Raw genomic sequence first — 21,697 nt, 5'->3', positions numbered from 1 at the left:
AGATCTCAAGAAAACAAAGAAGCGATCATTCATACAAAAGAGTCATGGAGAACAATGGAAGCAAGAGGTTGGAAGAAAACACTTTCACTTTGTCACTATACCAACGGAAGTCAATGCAATGTCAAGGTTGTGTAGGAGCTAATAAAAATATAAAACTCAAACACGACTTGGAATGAACAGAGCTTACAATATTATAGATAACATTATTAGTATAAAAATTTCGATGTTTTCGAATTTATGAATTTCAGATAATACAATCATAATGTTATAGACCTGTACATGAACAAATGGGTGTTACAAAGTTATACAGGGTGTTTAAAAATACACGGAAAATTTTCAGGGTTGGATTACACACATGTACACGATATAAAATGTTATATTAGCGTGGGTCCGGTAATTGATAATTATTGAGATCAGATATTGAAGTATGTTAGTGCTGCAAGTTAATGGTACAAAAATAACTTAGTACAGTATGTATAGCTAGTCGTGGTTGATAAACATCAGAGCTGAACGGAATCTGTTAGCACTTGTAGATGGATTATAGTAGTTCAAACATTAGGCATGGATAAATATATAATAGGATGCGAAACTGCGGTCAGCACCATCTGGCAGCGGGGGGCTGAAATAAGATGATCAGCGCCCAACGTCGTAGGTGGTGAACATTAGAACTACGTGTTGGGTACATTACCCAGAGTTCTCTATTTATCCGTTCGAGATATTGCTCGTGGAGTCGAGATGACAGACAGAAACCTGCTAATAAGTGAACATAAAGTGATACGTGTGTGTATAAGCAGTGTATGTTAAACAGTGATGTTTATGGACGTTGTAAAAATAGTGTTGTTGAATGTATTGTAAAGTAATAATAATTAATAAATTGAACTATCTAAGTAGTTCTTGCAGACTTTTCCATTGCGCTGTACAATAAATACCCAAAGAACACAATGCCAATTATCTAACCTTTTGCTTTATTTTTTATCTCTGTCTGGTTATGTTATATTTTAATTGGATAGTGTAAAATAGATCATCTCTTTTATCTTCCTGTTGGCTCCGGTAAGAATTTTCAGTAGAACATGCTGTGAGGAATAAAAATGTAAATGTTTTATTTTAAATTGGGTTAGTTTTGAATATCGTTGAGGGCGTGAGCGAATAGTTTCTGCACAGTTTAACATTTTCGTCACCAGGTGCGCTGCTAAATGCATGGAGTAATTACTCTTTTCGCTACTTGGTGCGCTGCTAGATGTAATAACGCCCCTCCCCCAAACAGGTGGCAGCAAGATCAATTTCTACAACAGCGCCTCTAGTATGTGTTACGGGAAACTCTGTAAGTTTCGCATCCTATTATATATTCATCCATGCATTAGGTAGCTATGGGGTCATCATTATTGTACTGTGGACAAGGCTGCACTAGCAGTACGCAAGAGATGTACTTAATGCAGATTGGGGCCCCTGCACATTTTAGTAGTGATGAGTTAAATTGCTCTTTTGTGATCACTGTTCGACGTGTGATTGCTCATTAATGATCACACTGATCTTAGACAGTGAAACAGTGATTGAACTGCGAACTTGTTCGAGGTGAACACTGAACAGTCCATTCTTCCCCATTCGTTAGAGCATCTCACTGCGATGTTTCGATGCTCTCAATATTTCGCACATAATAAGAGAGGGTGAAAAAATGTTGAGGTATAATCACAGTCTACTATATACAGTCATGAAGCTTGGGATGATTTTTTGCATTTCTCGCTATAGTTGCTAGTCGCTTGGAGCGCTGTGAGTGCTAGGAACAATAGACTGTGTCACTGCCATCGTGATCTAATACAGGCCATGTGACTCGCTTAACCCGATCACGAAGAGCGGCGTTTCAACCATATAAATTAATTCGAATGCATAAAGAGTAACATATATTTCTCTAAAATGTAGTGTAATTGCATTGATAAAATTTAAAACAATGATTAGGAGATACCTCAGATATAATTACTTGCGAGTTAAGGTGTAATATTATTTTTGGTGTGAAAATTACGTTGTTCGGATGTGTAATACCTGCCTTTATTTCGATTAAATATTGCGAAATTCTTGTACATTCATTTATGCACGATTCAATAATTTTCAGTTGCACCGCACGAATATTTAGATATGTTGAAATTATAGGTTATGTATACTGTACCAGTTGGCCCTTTCTGTCTAATTTAGTGGTCTCCAATGCCCTGCCACTACATATGTATGTTATGTCATATGAAAATTTTAGGTTATGTTTACTATATTTAACTTGCATTCTTATATTCGCAATTATACATTATAATTGAACATAATGTCATGTATGACACCCTTCACATTCTATTTGTCTCTATTTTAATACTACAATTGAGTACTGAATTATTGTATTTATCTACTACCTAAGAGACGAAGTAACAATAGTACGTACACTAATTTCATAGGCGTGGTATGGTAAATTTTCTGTCTACAATTAAGGAAGGTAGATGTGCTAAATTAAAATCATAATATAAATTTGTTTTTATTGAACCTCAAAATAGCTTCCATTCTGAACATAAAATGTTGATGCGAACAGATTATGTTAACACGTAAAATTCTCTTCACATTAAAATAATACAGTTTTGTAATTATTTCTGCAACATATTATGCAACAAGAAGTAAACGGAACTTATGGACACATTACACTAAATAAAACTTAGCAATGATACGCAATAAAGTTATAATATTTCACTGAGCTACATACAATGAAACAGAAAACCCGAACATACATTACGGCCTGGTCTAGATCGAAAAGGCATTGACTGTGCCGTAATTCGATTTGTTGTGAAAAGTTGTGTAATCTGTGAAATGTTCGTTATCGGTTGTAATAACTGTAAATGGGTAAAATGCAATAATTTGAATAATAATATGGCACAAGGAGACGTTTGTGGTACTATAAATATTGTAAGAAAAAGAGGTTATAGTTATCCTTTTTCCGAAAGATCCAGGAAGGTGAGTTTATAAAATATAATATATACTTCATGAAAATAATATATAAACAGTATGGATTTCATATTTCAATAGTGGAAGGAAGGTGTTAATTTTTTCAAAAGAATACGATATCGAAAGTACAATACATTTTATCGTCTGCTGGAGAAAGGGTCTGTGATGAGGCGATAGTAGCGATCCTGGTGGTTAGCAACTATCTATGGATGCATATTTCAACTGTCTATGTTTGCATATTTAGTAAGTATTGAGCTTCGTGACTGTATATAGTAGACTGTGGTATAATTCTGCTACACATCTACCCATCACGTAGTTCTGAAGTTCACCACCTACGACACCTGGCGCTGATCTTGTTACTTCGGCCGGGCGAAGGTAGACGGTACTGACTGCAGTTTCGCATCCTGTTATATTCATCCATTATAGGAAGGTGATCAGTTCCTGCATCTCGTTGTGACAGATGCCGAGTTAGGTAGGTCTAGATTGGAATGGAAACACATGGTATTTCCTCGTCCTTAGAATCTCAAGTTGCAATGCAGGGAAAGTCATGTTATCATTTTTTGAGATCAGTTGCTAGTGAAATTTATGGAGCGTGGACAAATGATCAATGTCTATCGCTATACATATACTATAGGACATCTTGGAGAAACTATCAAGAATAAACGCCCAGATCTTTTGACAAGACGAAAGATTTTAATCCATGAAAATGCTTGAGCTCACACTGTCAAGTCAGCAAGGGACAAGTTACAAAGGTTTCGCTGGGAAAAACTAGTAGAAAGGAATGTAAACACATGGTATTTCCTCGTCCTTAGAATCTCAAGTTGCAATGTAGGGAAAGTCATGTTATCGTTTTTTGAGACCAGTTGCTAGTGAAATTTATGGAGCGTGGACAAATGATCAATGTCTATCGCTATACATATACTATAGGACATCTTGGAGAAACTATCAAGAATAAACGCCAAGATCTTTTGATAAGACGAAAGATTTTAATCCATGAAAATGCTTGAGCTTACACTGTCAAGTCAGCAAGGGACAAGTTACAAAGGTTTCGCTGGGAAAAACTACTAGAAAGGAATGGAAACACATGGTACCTCCTCGTCCTTAGAATCTCAAGTTGCAATGTAGGGAAAGTCATGTTATCGTTTTTTGAGATCAGTTGCTAGTGAAATTTATGGAGCGTGGACAAATGATCAATGTCTATCGCTATACATATACTGTAGGGCATCTTGGAGAAACTATCAAGAATAAACGCCCAGATCTTTTGACAAGACGAAAGATTTTAATACATGAAAATGCTTGAGCTCACACTGTCAAGTCAACAAGGGACAAGTTGCAAAGGTTTCGCTGAGAAAAACTACTGTACCCCATCACAACCAAGAATTATCTTCGTGCGATTTCCATATTTTTGGAAATTTCAAGAGAACCTTAAGTGAAAAAAATGTAATTGCAAGAAGAGCTGCAAAATGCTCTTAAACATTGGTTTACCTCCAGGTCACAGTGATTCTATGAAGCCGGCATCTGTCACCTGATGTCATAGTGGGAGAAGTGTGATAACAACCATAGTGAATGAGTATTAAGCAATGAGTTTAGTTTATTTTTTGTGTTGGCGATGGTCGGGTTTCGTTTCAATGACGTAATAATTAATCTAGAGGAAATACTGAATTTTAGTCGTCTATAATTCCCAGTTTCTTTGCAAATGTACAGTTTTTAATTTTACGTTCTCCAGCGAAATCTAAGAAACGTTGATTTCTATAATTTTAATATTCACTGGTATGTAGAATGACTCGGAAAGAAAGTGACAAAGACACAGAGAGAGAAAAAAAGAAGAGAAACAATACTGACGGAAAATAATGTTTTCATCCATTTAAAAGCGCACATTTACTCGATGAGAAAATTCTAGACGCATTTCAAGGTTCTGCAGACTTTAAATTCGCTTTTCTGCACAACAACGTGGCGTGTAAACACACAGGGCACATGTCTGGCGACCCTCTAAATTATGAATGTTTTAATATTCTCTGCAGGACGCAGAGAATTTCTACATTAATACTTGCTCAACGGACTGAAGTATTATTACACAGCTGGGTACGCATCTACATTTTTTTGTAAGAAGAAATTAAAGAAGATCGGTACATGTTCTCACCTGTGACACAAAGTGGTATGGACCTCTATTCGATTCCTTACAGGGAAGAGATTTATTTTTTGTCTTTAATAACTTGATGTCTGTTGCTTGATTTGTTTTTGCGTTGTGTTATCTAAAACGGTGGTCTTTTGTTTTATTATACTTTTAACATGGAACGTTTTTCTACATACCACTCGAGAAAAACTGTAACAATAATACAGGGTTTCCGAAAAGGAATGACAACATTTTGTGCTTTGATAAGTAACTAACACTTTTTTTTTTGTTACAGCGACGATAGAAAACAAAAGATGCGAAAGCGAATGAGGTGTATAAACAATTGAATACTCTTTCATATTTAAGTGTTATGCCCCAGGGCTAAAGAACGCCCTGTAGCATGATTTCCTGTGGAGTATTAAATTTGAAACAGGAACAGTGTCAGCGGGATACACGGTCTTAAGATGCTTAGCCAGCGTTATAGAGTCTTGTCGGGCGTGTGGTAAATCACTACCCACAATGGAAGTATTCTTACGCCTCAGATCATTGCTGGACTAATCGCATTGGTCCAGTAGAACAAAGCATGCATTTTAATTGGTTAAAATTATATCACGCATTGTTCGAACTCTTTTCTTGTGCGTAGGTTCATTATAGCGACTTATCACTATAATGCACTGAATCAAATTAAATGTAAGAGAAGTTTGATTAAGACGACATCTGTAAGTACGTGAAATCAAAAGTGCTGTTAAGCCCACCTCACCTGGTGGATGGCGTGGTCGGCACCCCGGGCGGGAAACGGATAACGAAACATAAAAAGTGTTGGTGAGGAGATGCTGCAGTTAGTGAAGACTGGCAGAGAGGGTGAATTTGAGAGACTTGGAAGCGGCATAGCGTCATCCAATGAAATACCTTGTAAGTAGCTTTGTACATTTGTAAATATATAATAAATCAGGTAGAGTTTACAATATTGCAATTATTCCAGACTAAGTTTAGTAATCATGTAGTTTTCCTATAGTATCCTGAGAGCTCCAGCTCTTCCAGTAAAATCGTTTCCATTGTTGAGTAAAATGGTGGTGTCAGAAATCCTGATAAGTAGGAACAGAAGTCGAACGCAGTAGCCATCCGGTTAGCAATCAGTGCGACCTAAGGGACGGTCGCACAACATAAATATAAAAATATAGGGGTGCCATTTGAAATTTCAAAGTGGGGGGCTGGGAGTTGGGATGAAATCTAAAATGTAATTAGGCCTGGTTTCAGACTTCCCCCCTCAATATTTAAATTGACATGTTTTTTCGTTTAAGTGGAATTCAATTTAAATAATTGCTTATTTAGACTGGGAAGTTTTGAAATGAGAGCGCTGTATATTAGTTAACGAGGAGGCTTCGCATTGTTAAATTTAAATGCGGGGGAATATGAAACAAAAATAAATTTTGAACTTCTTTTTGAAATCTCTCACATTTTTACAATCTAAATCATGCTCACAATAACAGTAACGAACAGCATAAACATTTCACGAAATTGTAGGGATTCCTAAAATCCCTTATCACTAGGGAAAGGGATTTGGAGTATTATAAAGAATGGTGAAACGTAGTATAGATATTCGTAGATCAGTGACTGTCAAGCGAGCTGCGTCACAGAGCATGGGCGAGTACAGTCCACTTCATACAAACTTACACGCAACGTGCTGTAAACGTATTTCAGAATAAACATATTGTGAATTTTATTAGTAACAACAATGTAATTTATTCGTCACAACAATAATTCCTTTCTACAATTCGCCTTAAACGCTCTCGTCAACAATTGGATTTTCACTCAACACAGTATTCGTTATAGCACTCCACCGACGACAATGACAATTTACTTGGACTAGTACGAACAACAATGAACTATTAATCTTAACTAATATTTACAAAGCACTATTTACAAATCAGAACTATCAGTTCTCAGTTCACAGTTCTTCTAGCTCAGTCACTCGAGTTCACAATATCTCGAACCACAGACTTTCAGAGACAGTCCAGTGTACTCGAACTCAGGTCCCTCCAACTGCGGTCCACTGCACTCGAACTCAGGTCCCTCCAACTGCGGTCCACTGCACTCGAACTCAGGCCTTCGGATGCTGATACAGTTGCGGACGCACACTCGAGTCGAACTCTGGCTTGCTTGCTCTGGCTTACTCACTGACTGAATAACTGAAAACTCTGCTCGAGTTCGCTGGCGCTTCTTCTTTTATAGCAAAATCATAGTTGCGAGAAATTTCTACAGGTGTGTAGAGAATTATCTGGATATCTCCACTTCGACGGACTTCTCGAAGAGTCGGGAAGGTCCGTTCCCCATTCACTGCGTACGCAGCAGTTGCGCGCGCACTCTCGCTCCACTCTCTCGCCGCGTTGGCCCTTTCCCCTCTCCGCCGCGCGCCATTCCTCCGTGCTCCGCGCGATCTGCTTTCTTGCGGGACGCTGGTCGTGAGTTCGAATCTCATGTCGCTGTCACAATATGGAATAGTTTAATGACATATAGTGGCCTACATACATAATCTGCATTTCACTTTGAACTACATGCGTTTTTCTTGGCTACGTACAAGACATCAATAAACAACATTACAAATATACATAATTAAATATCAATCTCTGCGTCCTCGCGTGTCAGGGGAAATATTGATGGCTGATAGGTGCCTTCTGTATGGAACTCGACTCTGAATATGTGTGTTTTTCTGTCAGGAGCGTGCTAAATTAAAAAAAATTATTTACAATATCATGAAATATGATAATATGTACACAACTTATACTACAGTATTTAGAATGAATATATATATATATATATATATATATATAATACTACAAAATTTACAACATAGCGTAATAGAGTATCATTAAATGTTGATTCCTGTTGTGCCTTGTTACAATAAATTGTAAATATCATTTTCAAATTTTCTAAACACAACTTTGCTCTTTTGCAAGGAAGGAAATTTTTTAACATGGAAAAACTCCGCTCTACATCTGCAGAGACAATTGGAGAGTACTTGAAACAAAATACGTCAATTAAATTCACATGTTGAATGACGTCATTGGGACACGTGTTTGTTAGTGCAGCTGAAATCCGACTGAGAATACTGTACCTATCATTTTTAATCAAAACTCTGTTTATTTTTTCACCAACACGTTTTCCTACTTCACCTTCTACTGCACTCAGTTTATTTACAATAGTACTCATAATATTTATTTGCTCAACTAGTTCTACTCCTGACTGTACTAATCGAATAATGGCATCCGGTAAATATAAAAAATTTGACTTAATATCCATGATTTCTTTTTTGATTATTCTATCATTTAGCAGTTCCTGGCATATTTGAATCGCAGCCGCGTCATCAAGATCGAATGACTGGACCACTTTGTTCACAGATTGGAGGTGATGTGCGTAATAATAATTATTGCAAGATTCTAACCATGACCCCCATCTCTTAAGAACTGGACATGGGGGAAGCGATAATTTAGGGAATTGTTTCCTGAATTTTGATACTCGATCTGGAGCTTTTACAAATATAGTCTTTCAATTTTGTATTGTTAGTTGGTTTCACTTTCGGCATTGTACATGCACTTCACTACTCTGAACTGCAAACCTGCATGTTGAAGTTCTTATGCGACAACTGTCCCGTTCACCTGTTGTTGACGTGCAGAGATCTGCGAATATGTCACGAAGGGGAGGACTTGGTATAAAGAGTTGTAAACAAATGACTGTGCAGATGCCAATACTAGCTTTTACTACTCCAAATTCCGTTCCCTACTTATCACTTTTATTATCTATTTTCTACACATAGATTTGCCATCTCTGTAGGTTTCCTCTTCAATGTTGCTTACCTCAGTAACCTTTAGTTTACATCATGTATCCTAATTACCAAAACTTATCCTTCCTCCATCAGCATCTAACAGATTCTAGAAATTGCATTTCTATTTAACGAGCTTTGTTGTCATTTATCAATTACCAAAGTTTGACTGCCACATACACCGCCATTGCTGTGCAGAACTTCATCTGAGCATTACCGGGGATCCCAAATGTAGACAGTGAGAGAGGGAAACGGAAGCTTTATCACCTACCCTACTCCATTGTTCTGAAGTTGATGCTGTCATAAATACTAGGTAACTGTTTTTTTGATGTGAAGGCGATTAAGCAAGACGGTGTAAATAAGTTCAGTCAATGGAAATAGTTATCTCAATAGAAGATGCATGTTCTGGGAATAATAAGTTAATTAAGTAGTAAAATATCGCTGCAATCGAAAAGTATTGGGAATCAATTTGAATAAGGAACAAAAAAAGTTTCCTTCCCAGGTGGGATTCGAACCACGAAAGTCTTAGTTACCAGTCTATCGTGCTCTGGAGTGAACAGTGCTCTGAAATCAGCTACAAGGGTCGGTCCGGTTTTTTTTTTTTTGCCACTACTGTACACACAATATGCAGTTGGAATGTCGGATCATATCATAGCAAATAAATTTTGCAAAAATATGATATAGCTACTACTAATTTCATTGACGCTAGATAATCTCGTATTAGATACAGCGTATATTTATTTATTTATTATTTATTTATTTATTTATTTATTCATTCATTTATGTATTTATTTATTCATTTATTTATTCATTCATTTATTCATTTATTTATTTATATATTCATTTATTTATTCATTCATTTATTCATTCATTTATTCATTTATTTACTCATTTATTCAATCATGTATTCATTTATTTATTTATTTATTTATTTAATTACTTACTTATTTATTTATTTATGTATTTATTTATGTATTTATTTATTTATTTAATTGTTTGCTTATTTATTTATTTATTTACTTATTTACTTATTTATTTACTTATTTATTTACTTATTTACTTACTTACTTATTTACTTACTTATTTACTTACTTACTTATTTACTTATTTATTTATTTATTTATTTATTTATTTATTTATATAACAGGGCAAAGCCCCAATTAAAATACATAGTACAGATGTTTGTTTGAAACATAGAATTGCAGATAACATGAAAAAAGAGATAAAACAGATACAAATGCAAGATACAAGTGCAAATACAAATTAAAAATGAAAAATGAAAAGAAAACAGACAAATAGATACTACCCAAATAAAAGACACAGATATAGATATAAATGAAAAATAGAAAATGAATAAGATATTAAAATATCTTTCGTTCTTAAAAAAACAAGCACAGTAATAATCACTAATCACTGTAAGAATTACGTCATCGTTTATTTACAGCAGAAATTCTACTTATAGTCGCTGCAATTTGATCTCGAGTGTGCTGCGTGAAAACCCGGCCTTCCAGCTGTTTCGCTCTGAAATGTACTGCGGGTTATAAAATTATGACGAACATTTGAGACTGCAATGACATGCAAGTCTTCATTTACTCTCCACTTTTATGTCCACAGACGATGCTAAAATTGTGTACTAGAAAATATAGGAATGGCGCTTTTTCTCTATGCCTGGCACGTGTAACGCGTTTACACGTGTTCAACTTCTGGGTCAGGGCTTTCCACTCGATACCGTTGTAACAATGAAATACGACAGAAATCGCCACGAACAAACATTGTATAAGAAACGCAAAGTATGGCATGTCGTCTCCATGTCGTATCATTAAGATCGTTCCCGGTGCAGAAGTGCGATCATAAATACTTTTTTTTTCCCCCGGTGAGAAGAATTTTATTGACATTCATCCATAAACTGAATTAATTAAAATATGTCTTATGCTTCTGTAACTTTTACTCTATCTATAGTGATGTATCCGCTTTAAATGTGGTTGACTTAGGTTCTATAGATCTTAATTTATAACTCTAATTAAAAAGTGACTTGAGTTAAACTAATTCTGCTTTTGTTGTAAAAGTGAGATTATTAGCTAAAAATTGTAGGATAGATCCTATCTTGTGACTTTTTAAATTATATTTTTTCCTTTATTTGTCTGTAGTAAGTTATACTACCAACCTTACATAATGTTCTGCCCATGAGCAGCATTCTTCAATCTTTCCTACTTTTCACCTTCTTCTTAGTTTCCGAATATGATCCATATAATATCTTAATGTCTTCTATCATTTTATATTACCTTCTTCTACCCCGAACTCTTCTCCCGCTCTCCATTTCTTCCAGTCTTCCAGTACGTTAGTTTCTTTTCAGCGAGTGATCTTGTGATATTTTAATTATTATTTTATACTCGACCATGCCGAAATGTAGTAATTATACACCTGGTAGCAGCCCTTTAATGGACCTCATTAAAGTACACTCATTCATTAAAGTTCAGGTCTTTCACCAATCAGAAAGCACCATTGTAGCAATATGAAAGCGCAAGTATAGATTATTCTCGGATATGCAATCGAAAAACAACTAGCGAAATGTCACGGAGGCTGGAAATCCAATACTGTTGCAGAAGATTATGTTCTTTTACTATAATAATTAGTGTTAATTGTAAATAATATTCAAATAAATTCAATTTGTCATCTTGTTTTTCAATATCTAAACCAATTTTAAGGTTATATCATGGTTAATGTTTATTTTACTCTCTAGATTATATCAAGGTCAATGACATTCGTTTCTCGGAAAAAATCAATACTTTCGCGTCTGCGCACATCTCACAATTTACGAGATATTGCACAAGGTCAGTTCCGCTCCCCAGTCAGATAAGAATAATATGAATACTTATGAATAATTTCAAGTTAGAAATATGGTCGAGCATAAAACGTCGTATGAAACTTGCCTATAATGGTAATTGAGACACTCGTATGAAAATTATGAAACTCGCTTGCGCTCGTTTCATAAACATACTCGCGTCTTAATTACTACCATTATAGGGTCGTTGCATAATTATTTCCTATCTTCGTCTCTAGGATATATCCAATTGTATAACTTTTAAGTTATTTTAATAGACTGTGTATGAAACTTTTTGAACTTTCTTATATTACATTTACAACCTTCAAGCTTATGAACTATCTTGTATTTCATTTTAGAACTTCAGTTAGGCGTTTTACGCAACTTTGGGAATATTGTTGCGTTGTATTTTGCTATAATTATCTATAAGAGTAAGTAAAAGATTGTAAATTATTGCATTACATTTTATTACATTATTCTAGATGGTAGGTCCAACTTTGTGAACACTTCTATATTATGATACTTTATTTTAATATTTATGTGGACAGTTGGTCTAACATTGTGAACTTTCTTATAACATGTTTTACAACTTCATCCAGATGGTAACTCCTCCCCATGAATTATTTTCTGTTATTTTATATTTTACTGTATTCGTGTGGGCGATATATCAAACCATGTGAATAGTTTTAAATTTTATCTTTATCCATTGTTTTAGACAATACATGTAGTTTTATGATTTCTCATACTGTTCATCGCCTTCTGAATTAAATACAAAGAAACATAAATGATTATGAGTTTGTGGAACACATAATTAATAATCATAACATCAACAGGTTCGATTTAGTAAAAAATCTTTAAAAAATATTATGAATTTGATCTTGAACCTAATTGAATTTAGCCATATGGAACAGAAATAAAACGTTCTGGAAAATTATGGACTAGTTTGTATTATGATAAAGATATCAGATAGCTATGACGAAATTCTTTGCCAAACCACAATATTTTCTCTTTATATTTCGTGTAGTGGGAGAGTAAGTATAGAGTAAAGAATATAATACTTATACTCTTCTTATGTTCAGATTTTACTCGTCATGGACCCAACTGTAATTTGTTGCAATTACATCGCCCTTGACTTTTTACAGCCTCATAATAGCCTACTGGTACTAACAATACTAATACAAATGATAATGATGATGATGATGATAATAATAATAATAATAATAGTAATAATAATAATAATAATAATAATAATAATAATAATAATACTGCACCTTCGAAGAGGTCGACAAATTCAAATATCTTGGAGCAACAGTAACAAATATAAACGACACTCGGGAGGAAATTAAACGCAGAATAAATATGAGATGCCTGTTATTATTCGGATGAGAAGCTTTTGTCATCTAGTCTGCTGTCAAAAAATCTGAAAGTTAGAATTTATAAAACAGTTATATTACCGGTTGTTCTGTACGGCTGTGAAACTTGGACTCTCAATCTGAGAGAGGAACATAGATTAAGGGTGTATGAGAATAAGGTTCTTAGGAAAATATTTGGGGCTAAGAGGGATGAAGTTACAGGAGAATGGAGAAAGTTACACAACGCAGAGCTGCACGCATTGTATTCTTCACCTGACATAATTAGGAACATTAAATCCAGACGTTTGAGATCGGCAGGTCATGTAGCACGTATGGGCGAATCCAGAAATGCATATAGAGTGTTAGTTGGGAGCCGGAGGGAAAAAGACCTTTGGGGAGGCCGAGACGTAGATGGAAGATAATATTAAAATGGATTTCAGGGAGGTGGGATATGATGGTAGAGACTGGATTAATCTTGCTCAGGATAGGGACCAATGGCGAGCTTATGTGAGGGCGGCAATGAACCTCCGGGTTCCTTAAAAGCCATTAAGTAAGTAATAATAATGCAGTAATTTATTATTCACTATCAATAGTGTGATGCTAGCCAATAGCGATCAGCTAATGTTAGGATAACACAATTGATAAACTAATAAGGAAAATAATAAACATTGCAATGAAATGTATGTATTTATTTACAAGCACTGGAATTGGGTATATACCCGGTGGCAGTGATATATAGTAATCCTACAATAAAAATTACAACACTAATTACAAAAATTACTGCAATAATTACTCAACATGTATTCGAAAACTAAGTCTGTAAATTAAAAGGTTCGAATTCACTGCTGTACAAGTTGACAGTTCTATGTAGTGGAGACAGGAGAAAGAAATTTAGAATTACCGTTGTTGAAAAATTTGTGAACTGTCCTGCCTTTCATAGGTACACGAAAACTAACGTTGTTTATGAAAGAATCACGGGTTATATCTCCTTTGAGGACCTTAAATAAAAACAGGGAATCGATGTTTTGGCGTCTGGGGTACAAACTTCGACAATTAAAATAATCATAATTATTCTTATAGCTGTTTCTAGAGTCGCTGGACGGAAATGTATATGAACATAACGATATGAGTTTTCGTTGCATACTACAGATGACTAATACGAGTATTCGTGTTTCGATGTAACTAATGTAGAGTATTAGAAGAGAATCAGGAGTAGACAAAGAATAAATGAGTGATACTACTAGTCCGAGCGTAACATAATAGTAATAACAATAATAATAATAATAATAATAATAATAATAATAATAATAATAATAATAAAGTGCATAAGATTTGCTGATGATATGGCGTTGTTACCAGGAGAGGAAATGATACTAAAGGATATGCTACTGGAGCTAAATGACAGCTGTGAGCAGTATGGGATGAAGATAAGTTCAAATAAGACGAAGAGCATGGTCATAGGAAGAAGAATACAGAAGATAAACTTGTGAATTCTAAACGAGGCAGTAGAGCAAGTGGACAACTTCAAATACTCGGAGTGTACTATAAGCAATAGCATGAGCTGCTGTCAGGAAGTCAAAACGAGGACAGCAATGGCTAAGGAAGCTTTTAATAGAAAAAGAAGCATCTTCTGCGGACCTCCGAAAAAAAAACTAAGTAAGAGACTAGTGAAGTGTTTCGTATGGAGTGTGGCATTGTTTGAGGGAGGAAAGATGGTCATTACGGCGAAGTGAAGAGAAGCGAATAGAAGCATTTCAAATGTGGATATGGAGGAGAATGGAAGGAGTGAATTAGACAGACAGAATAAGAAATGAAGCTGTGTAGGAAAGAGTGAATGAAGAAAGAATGATGGTGAAACTTATCAGGAAGAGAAAAAGAAATTGGTTGGGTCACTGACTGAGAAGAAACTGCCTGCTGAAGGATGCACTGGGAGGAATGTGAACGGGAGAAGATTTCGGGGCAGAAGACGATATCAGATGATTGACGACATTAAGATATATGGATCATATGCAGAAACAAAGAGGAAGGCAGAAATTAGGAAAGACTGGAGAATACTGGGTTTGCAGTCAAAGGCCTGCCCTTGGGCAGAACACTAAATGAATTAATAATAATAATAATGATAATAATAATAATAATAATAATAATAATAATAATAATAATAATAGGCTACGACCTGTAAGAAAGTAAGATATTCCTTGCAATTCTTGGGTAATCTCCAAGTACCACACACGTAGTTTCAAGAGCTATTTACGATTCACGTTTCGCAATTACCAAGGCAACTGGGAGCCGTTCTTGCAACCTGACGCCCAGTGCATGGAATTAACCTATAACCTGTAATATCCAACGGTTATGAGACATGTTTGATAGCTGTAAACTGAGGTCGTAGAATCCAAATGCTCTGTTTTATGCAAGTGACTCTATAGAAGCTGTCGAGTTTAAGTATTCAACCACATGTGGTTCGGTAGAAGATATGATGTGATTGTATTTTGCTTCTGTCGTCACATTTTATTATTCTGGGCGCAGATTTCACGTGTTTTGCCCTTAAAAGTAGGTGTAACCAAGGCAACCAATGTGATGGTGAAGAAGTGGAAACAGCTGAAGCGATATAATGTGTTCTGCATGAATTTTTCCCTCTTATAGACACAGAAGAGCGCTCCTTACTCTAAGCACCACTTTGCTGGAAAGCTTTGTGCCAACACGTCGTCGTCCTATTACTTTACTGTAAGAAGAAACTTTTGTTTTATAGTTTCTTCGGCATATCATAGTAATAACTCAAGTTCTCTTGAATTTATTACTCGTCTTTTTCCTTCCGTTTCCTCTTCTTATCACAGTCCAGTAACATTCAGCCGTAGATCAGTCAGATTCTGAATCAGTGGAACCGGAAGACGATTTAAGAAACGAAACTGTAATAATTTGTGTAAAAAAGTAATAGTGGATTCATAGAATCATTGTAATTACGTGAAACGTTTGTGCTGTTCGTGACTGTTATTGTGAGCATGGTTGGGACTATAAGGATCTTTGATATTTAAAATAGAAGTTCGGCATTTCTTTTCATTTCTGTAGTGAAATGAACATTTAAAAGTAATTGATTAACTAGTGGACTTACTCGTGTTAATTATGTAAGTCTATGCGGCCTATAGCTGTTTCGGTGCATCATCACACCATCTTCAGAGCCTACTGGATCTCGGCGTCATCTCGAACTTCTCTGCCTGTTATGTGGGTGCGTTTGATTGTTGAAAGGTGTTGAATAGTGGAGTCAAATAGTGTGTGTGTACGGAAATTGATCTGTGTGTTGAGAATTTGATCAGGGTGTGTTTAGTGTGTTTGTATATTTCGTATTGTATAGTAGGCTCTGAAGATGGTGTGATGATGCACCGAAACAGCTGTAAGCCGCACAGATTTACATAATTAACACGAGTAAGTCCACTAGTTAATCAGTTACTTATATTCAAGTGTTAAAAGTCACTACTTGAAAATATTGGAACATTTAAATCTTACATCAAATTGTCTTATTTATCCTAATTTCATTACCATAATTACTGTATAGGAGTTCCACTGAATCATAGGTATTTCCTCAAGTTCCCGGTCGCTTTTTTTCCAATGTTTTGCCCAACTGTAAGGTTAATGTCAGCTAACTCCATGACGCGTCCTCGGATTGATCTAGTCAAATACTGCTTTGCTATCACTAAATCCATTGGCGCTGGACAACCTCACAGTTGATACAGCGTCGTTAAATAACTAATTAAAATTATTACTGAATTATTATTATTATTATTATTATTATTATTATTATTATTATTATTATCATTATCATCATCATCATCATCAATATTATTATTCTTATATTTTTATATTTTGTATATTTCATTTATTTTGATCTGCTGTTCACATATATTTTCCATTTTCCTTTCTTTGTATGTGTTATATATTGTGTCTGATTTCTACTAACTTGCTGTTTACATTATTATATTATTATTATTAATATTATTATTATTATTATTATTTTTATGTGGACAGATATTTATTATATTATAATTCACAGACAAAGTACATACAAGTAATCATTTAAACCCTTATATTACACACTTTATAATTTTCACATAGATATACTCGTACTATTATTTAAATACAATTTCTACAATTAAAATATTTAATATACAAAAAAGTTTTGTTTTATCTTGCACTTGCGTTTAGTTTTGTGCAAAACTCAACTCATTTTAGTGTGTTATTACTATCAGTATTTGTTCACCTTACATCTTAACACAAAAAAACAAGCGTTAAACATATTTGTTTAATAATCATTGTTCTTTTTTTTTTCTTACTTATTTATTTTTTTCATTCAATTCTAGCTATTTCATATATTCTTTCCATTCTAATTTTTTTTAGTCAGAAAAAGATATAAACCTAATTGCTTTTGTAACTTTGTGTTGTTGTTATTATTATTATTATTATTCATAAGTTTTCTTATAGCTATTTCTTTATTTATTTGTAGGAACTTTTCTTTTTTAAATTTCATCCGTATATCTTTTGTGTTTTGACATTCAAGAACGATGTGAATGTCATCTTCTCTCCGTCCACATAATGGGCATGTGCCTTGAGGTATATTACCTCTATTACGTCTTAATTTCCAAATTCCTAGTCTGAACCAAGCCAGTCCAAATCTTTCTTTCATATTCATATTATCTGTATATGTACTCCTTCCCTATATTTTTTATATTCATTAAAAATATTAGGGACCGCATTTCATTGTTACTACTAAAATCATTTTGTCTAGTTATATTTTTACATCTTGATTTAATTAGATTTAGGCTTGCTGACATGTTTCTTGTAGCTAAGTTATTCCATAACCACTCTAACCCTATATTAAAATAGTACATCATGCAACGAGCCAATAATGGTAGTAATTAAGACGCGAGTATGTTTGTTTATGAAACGAGCGCAAGAGCGTTTCATAATTTTCATACGAGCGTCTTAATTACCATTATAGGCAAGTTTCATAAGACTTTTTATACTAGACCATATTTCTAACATGAAATTATTCATAAGTATTCATGTTATGGTTATGTAAGTGAGGAGCGGAACTGATCTGAATTGTGAGATGTGCGCAGACGCGAAAGTATTGATTTTTTCCGAGGCACGAATGTCATTGACCTTGATATAATCTAGAGAATAACATGAAGATTAGTCTTGATATAAGCTGGAAATTGATTTAGAATTGAAAAACTAGATGACAAATTGAATTTATTTGAATATTATTTACAATTAACGCTAATTATTATAGTAACAGAACATAACCTTCTGCGACAGTATTGGATTTCCAGCCTCCGTGACTTTTCGCTAATTGTCTGTCGATTGCATATCCGAGAATAATCGATACTTGCGGTTTTATAATGGTACAATGGTGATTTCTCATTGGCTCAACAACTGAATTGTAATGAATAGTGTACTTTAATGAGGTGCATTAAAGGGCTACTACCAGGTGTATGTATAATTACTACATTTCGGCATGGTCGAGCATAAATGTTATTTTTAATATTCACGATTGCTCTAGTTGTCGTATTTGCAATTTGATTTTATTATTATTATTATTATTATTATTATTATTATTATTATATTCAGTTTTATGTGTAAAATTGTAGTTTACTTTGTAAATTTGTAGTGTTTTTTAACGCAGTTTTACTCGTGATTGAGTTTAGAGAAGGCCCTATGGCCTTACCTCTGCCAGGTTAAATAAACCATTATTATTATTATTATTATTATTATTATTATTATTATTATTATTATATTCAGTTTTGTGTGTAAAATTGTAGTGTACTTTGTAAATTTGTAATGTTTTTTTTGTAACGCAGTTTCACTTCTGGTTGAGTTTAGAGAAGGCCCTATGGCCTTACGTCTGCCAGGTTAAATAAACCATTATTATTATTATTATTATTATTATTATTATTATTATTATTATTATTATTATATTCAGTTTTGTGTGTAAAATTGTAGTGTACTTTGTAAATTTGTAATGTTTTTTTTTGTAACGCAGTTTCACTTCTGGTTGAGTTTAGAGAAGGTCCTGTGGCCTTACCTCTGCCAGGTTAAATAAACCATTATTATTATTATTATTATTATTATTATTATTATTATTATTATTATTTTTTTTTTAACTACATTGAGTTACTACACAGATTTTCGTTGCTTGTGTGTGTGTGTGTGATGCGCGTTTCTACGTCCATTGCGCCAACCACACGAATCCCTTTAATAAATGGGTAATTTGTTCCATCTGCCGTCGATCGTCAGACCCGTTGAGGACACAAGTTGCAGTACGACTTTACCCATCTATTTTACATCGTGGGTGATATAGAGTGGAGAAATGGTAGACTGATGGCAGAGGAAATGTCTTGTCGGAAGTTGAAGTTGGATCTCCAAAGGGGAGAGTCAAAAGTTCTAGCCATTATGTTAACGCACGCGCCTTCCTTGTGTTGGTGAAGTGTGCTACTTCGTAACAAAGCGGGAGAAACAGAGCGATCGTTCTCTATGTAATTTTATTCTGGCATCACTCTTCCTCGTAGCAGTTGTTATCTTAAAATTAGATGAAAACTCAATAAATAGAACTTAAGGGGGACACAATGAAGAGACGAAGTTTAGATAATTTCTGTTTCATTTTATGCCACCCTTTCAGTTTTTTAGATGTAAACGTTGAATAATTAATGGAACACTAAAAGGTTTTAGCTTCATCATTTCAGATATCGGATAAAAATGAAGAAGAACTTACATTTTTAAAGAGGACGCTCCCTTAAATATTTTCTGTGTTATATGTTTAGGTGTTAAGAATCTATTCATAGTACGACGTACATTGAAACAAGTTCATTGTTATCTGTCAGAGGTGGGTAATTTCTTGCTTCTGCTTCAGATGCATAGTGCCTGTAGTGATGATGGCTTTCAAAATGAATTTCTTGCTACGAATTATTATGCATGTAGGAATAGTTGAATGGCAGTAGAATGGTTTGTACAGTGCGTTCGTAGCTCGGCCGGACCGTTTCGCGGCGACCTTGGCCTTGACTGGGTGAAGATTGGCGCGCCTGCCGCCAGAGTAGCGCTGTAGTAGCGGAACGGTCCGGCCGAGCTACGAACGCACTGTACTAGTTGGCTCTCATTACTAAAGATAGGATTGAATATCACAACTTGAGGATAATAGGTTAGTTCTGCTTAGACTATCGTTACATCATGAATGACGTGAAGCCTGAGATATGGCCAGGTTACAACCTAAATGTGTTTTATATCCCAGCAATTGATTGGGAATATGTTTCTCGTGAGTAGGGTTCAGTGTTGTGCTCCGGCATTTGGTTTGTTTACATTGCACTGCGATTCATTGATTGATTAGCCACATGAAATGATGGATGGGTGGAGCAGAGAAAAATTCTTTCCGGCACCGGGACTCGAACCCGGGTTTTCAGCTCTACGTGCTGACGCTTTATCCACTAAGTCACACAGGATTCCAATTCCGATGTCGGATTGAATGCTCTCAGTTTAAGTTCCATCTTTTAATTTCCCTTTTAGTGGCCAACTCTCATGCACTGTGTCACAGACGTGTGACACTGGCACTATGTCCAACACACTATGTGCAGAGGTGCACTCATTACGAGTGACTAAGTGGCCGGACCACCCATCTTTCGTCATATGGTAATGCAGAATTCCTGCATGGAAATATCATACGTACTTCGGAACATCACAATAATATGAAATGCGTAAATAATCATTTAGTGATTTAATACGGCGCTTATTCCGTCGCATCCCGGTCTTCATCTTCTTTGCATATATCTTCATTCTATACAGTTCACAGCTGTACTTAAGCTCCAGTAACATATCACTTAGTATCATATCCTCTTCCGCTAACAACGCCATCTCATCAGCAAATCTTATACATCTTATTCTTCTTCTACCTACTGTCATCCCTCCCATGATCTGAAAACTATTCTTCACTAAATCCTGCAAGTAGATGTTGACAAGGTAGATGATAAAGGATATCCTTGTCATAGTCTCTACCTATTTCACTTCCCTCTAACATTTCCTGTTTGACTTTCTCATAAAGATTGCTGAACAGCCTCCTCTCTTTCCAATCCATGCCAATTTTCTTCGGGATCCCCATCAGTTTATTCCAATCCACTCTGTCAAGAACCTTTTCCAGGTCTACAGATGCTACATAACTTCTTTATTCTTCTATAGGTATATTTCGCCGGTTGTTCACAGCAGTCGCATTGCATCTCTCACATCTTTAAAAATCACATTCTAGTTCATGGAATTTCTTGTTGAACACCTGTCAGGTTGCGCAACTTCGGCTTAACCCATGACATATAGTAAATATTGTAACTATGCTGTTGTAAAATTGACAATTAATATGTAGTGCATTTATTATTATTATTATTATTATTACTATTATTATTATTATTATTATTATTATTATTATTATTATCAGTATCATCATTGCTATCTCTGTTTTTCTTCCTTTTTTTTCTTGTATTAGCTCTATTGTGTTCTTTTGACCCTGTTGACCCTCTATAGGGCTTTAATTTAATATGTACTACAGAGACATCACTTTATTTTTACCAACATTTTTAACATTAACCTGAATATAC

This window comes from Periplaneta americana, chromosome 6 (assembly GCF_040183065.1).
Source record: "Periplaneta americana isolate PAMFEO1 chromosome 6, P.americana_PAMFEO1_priV1, whole genome shotgun sequence".
Classification (NCBI taxonomy): Eukaryota; Metazoa; Arthropoda; class Insecta; order Blattodea; family Blattidae; genus Periplaneta; species Periplaneta americana.
This window is presented reverse-complemented; position numbering follows the sequence as displayed.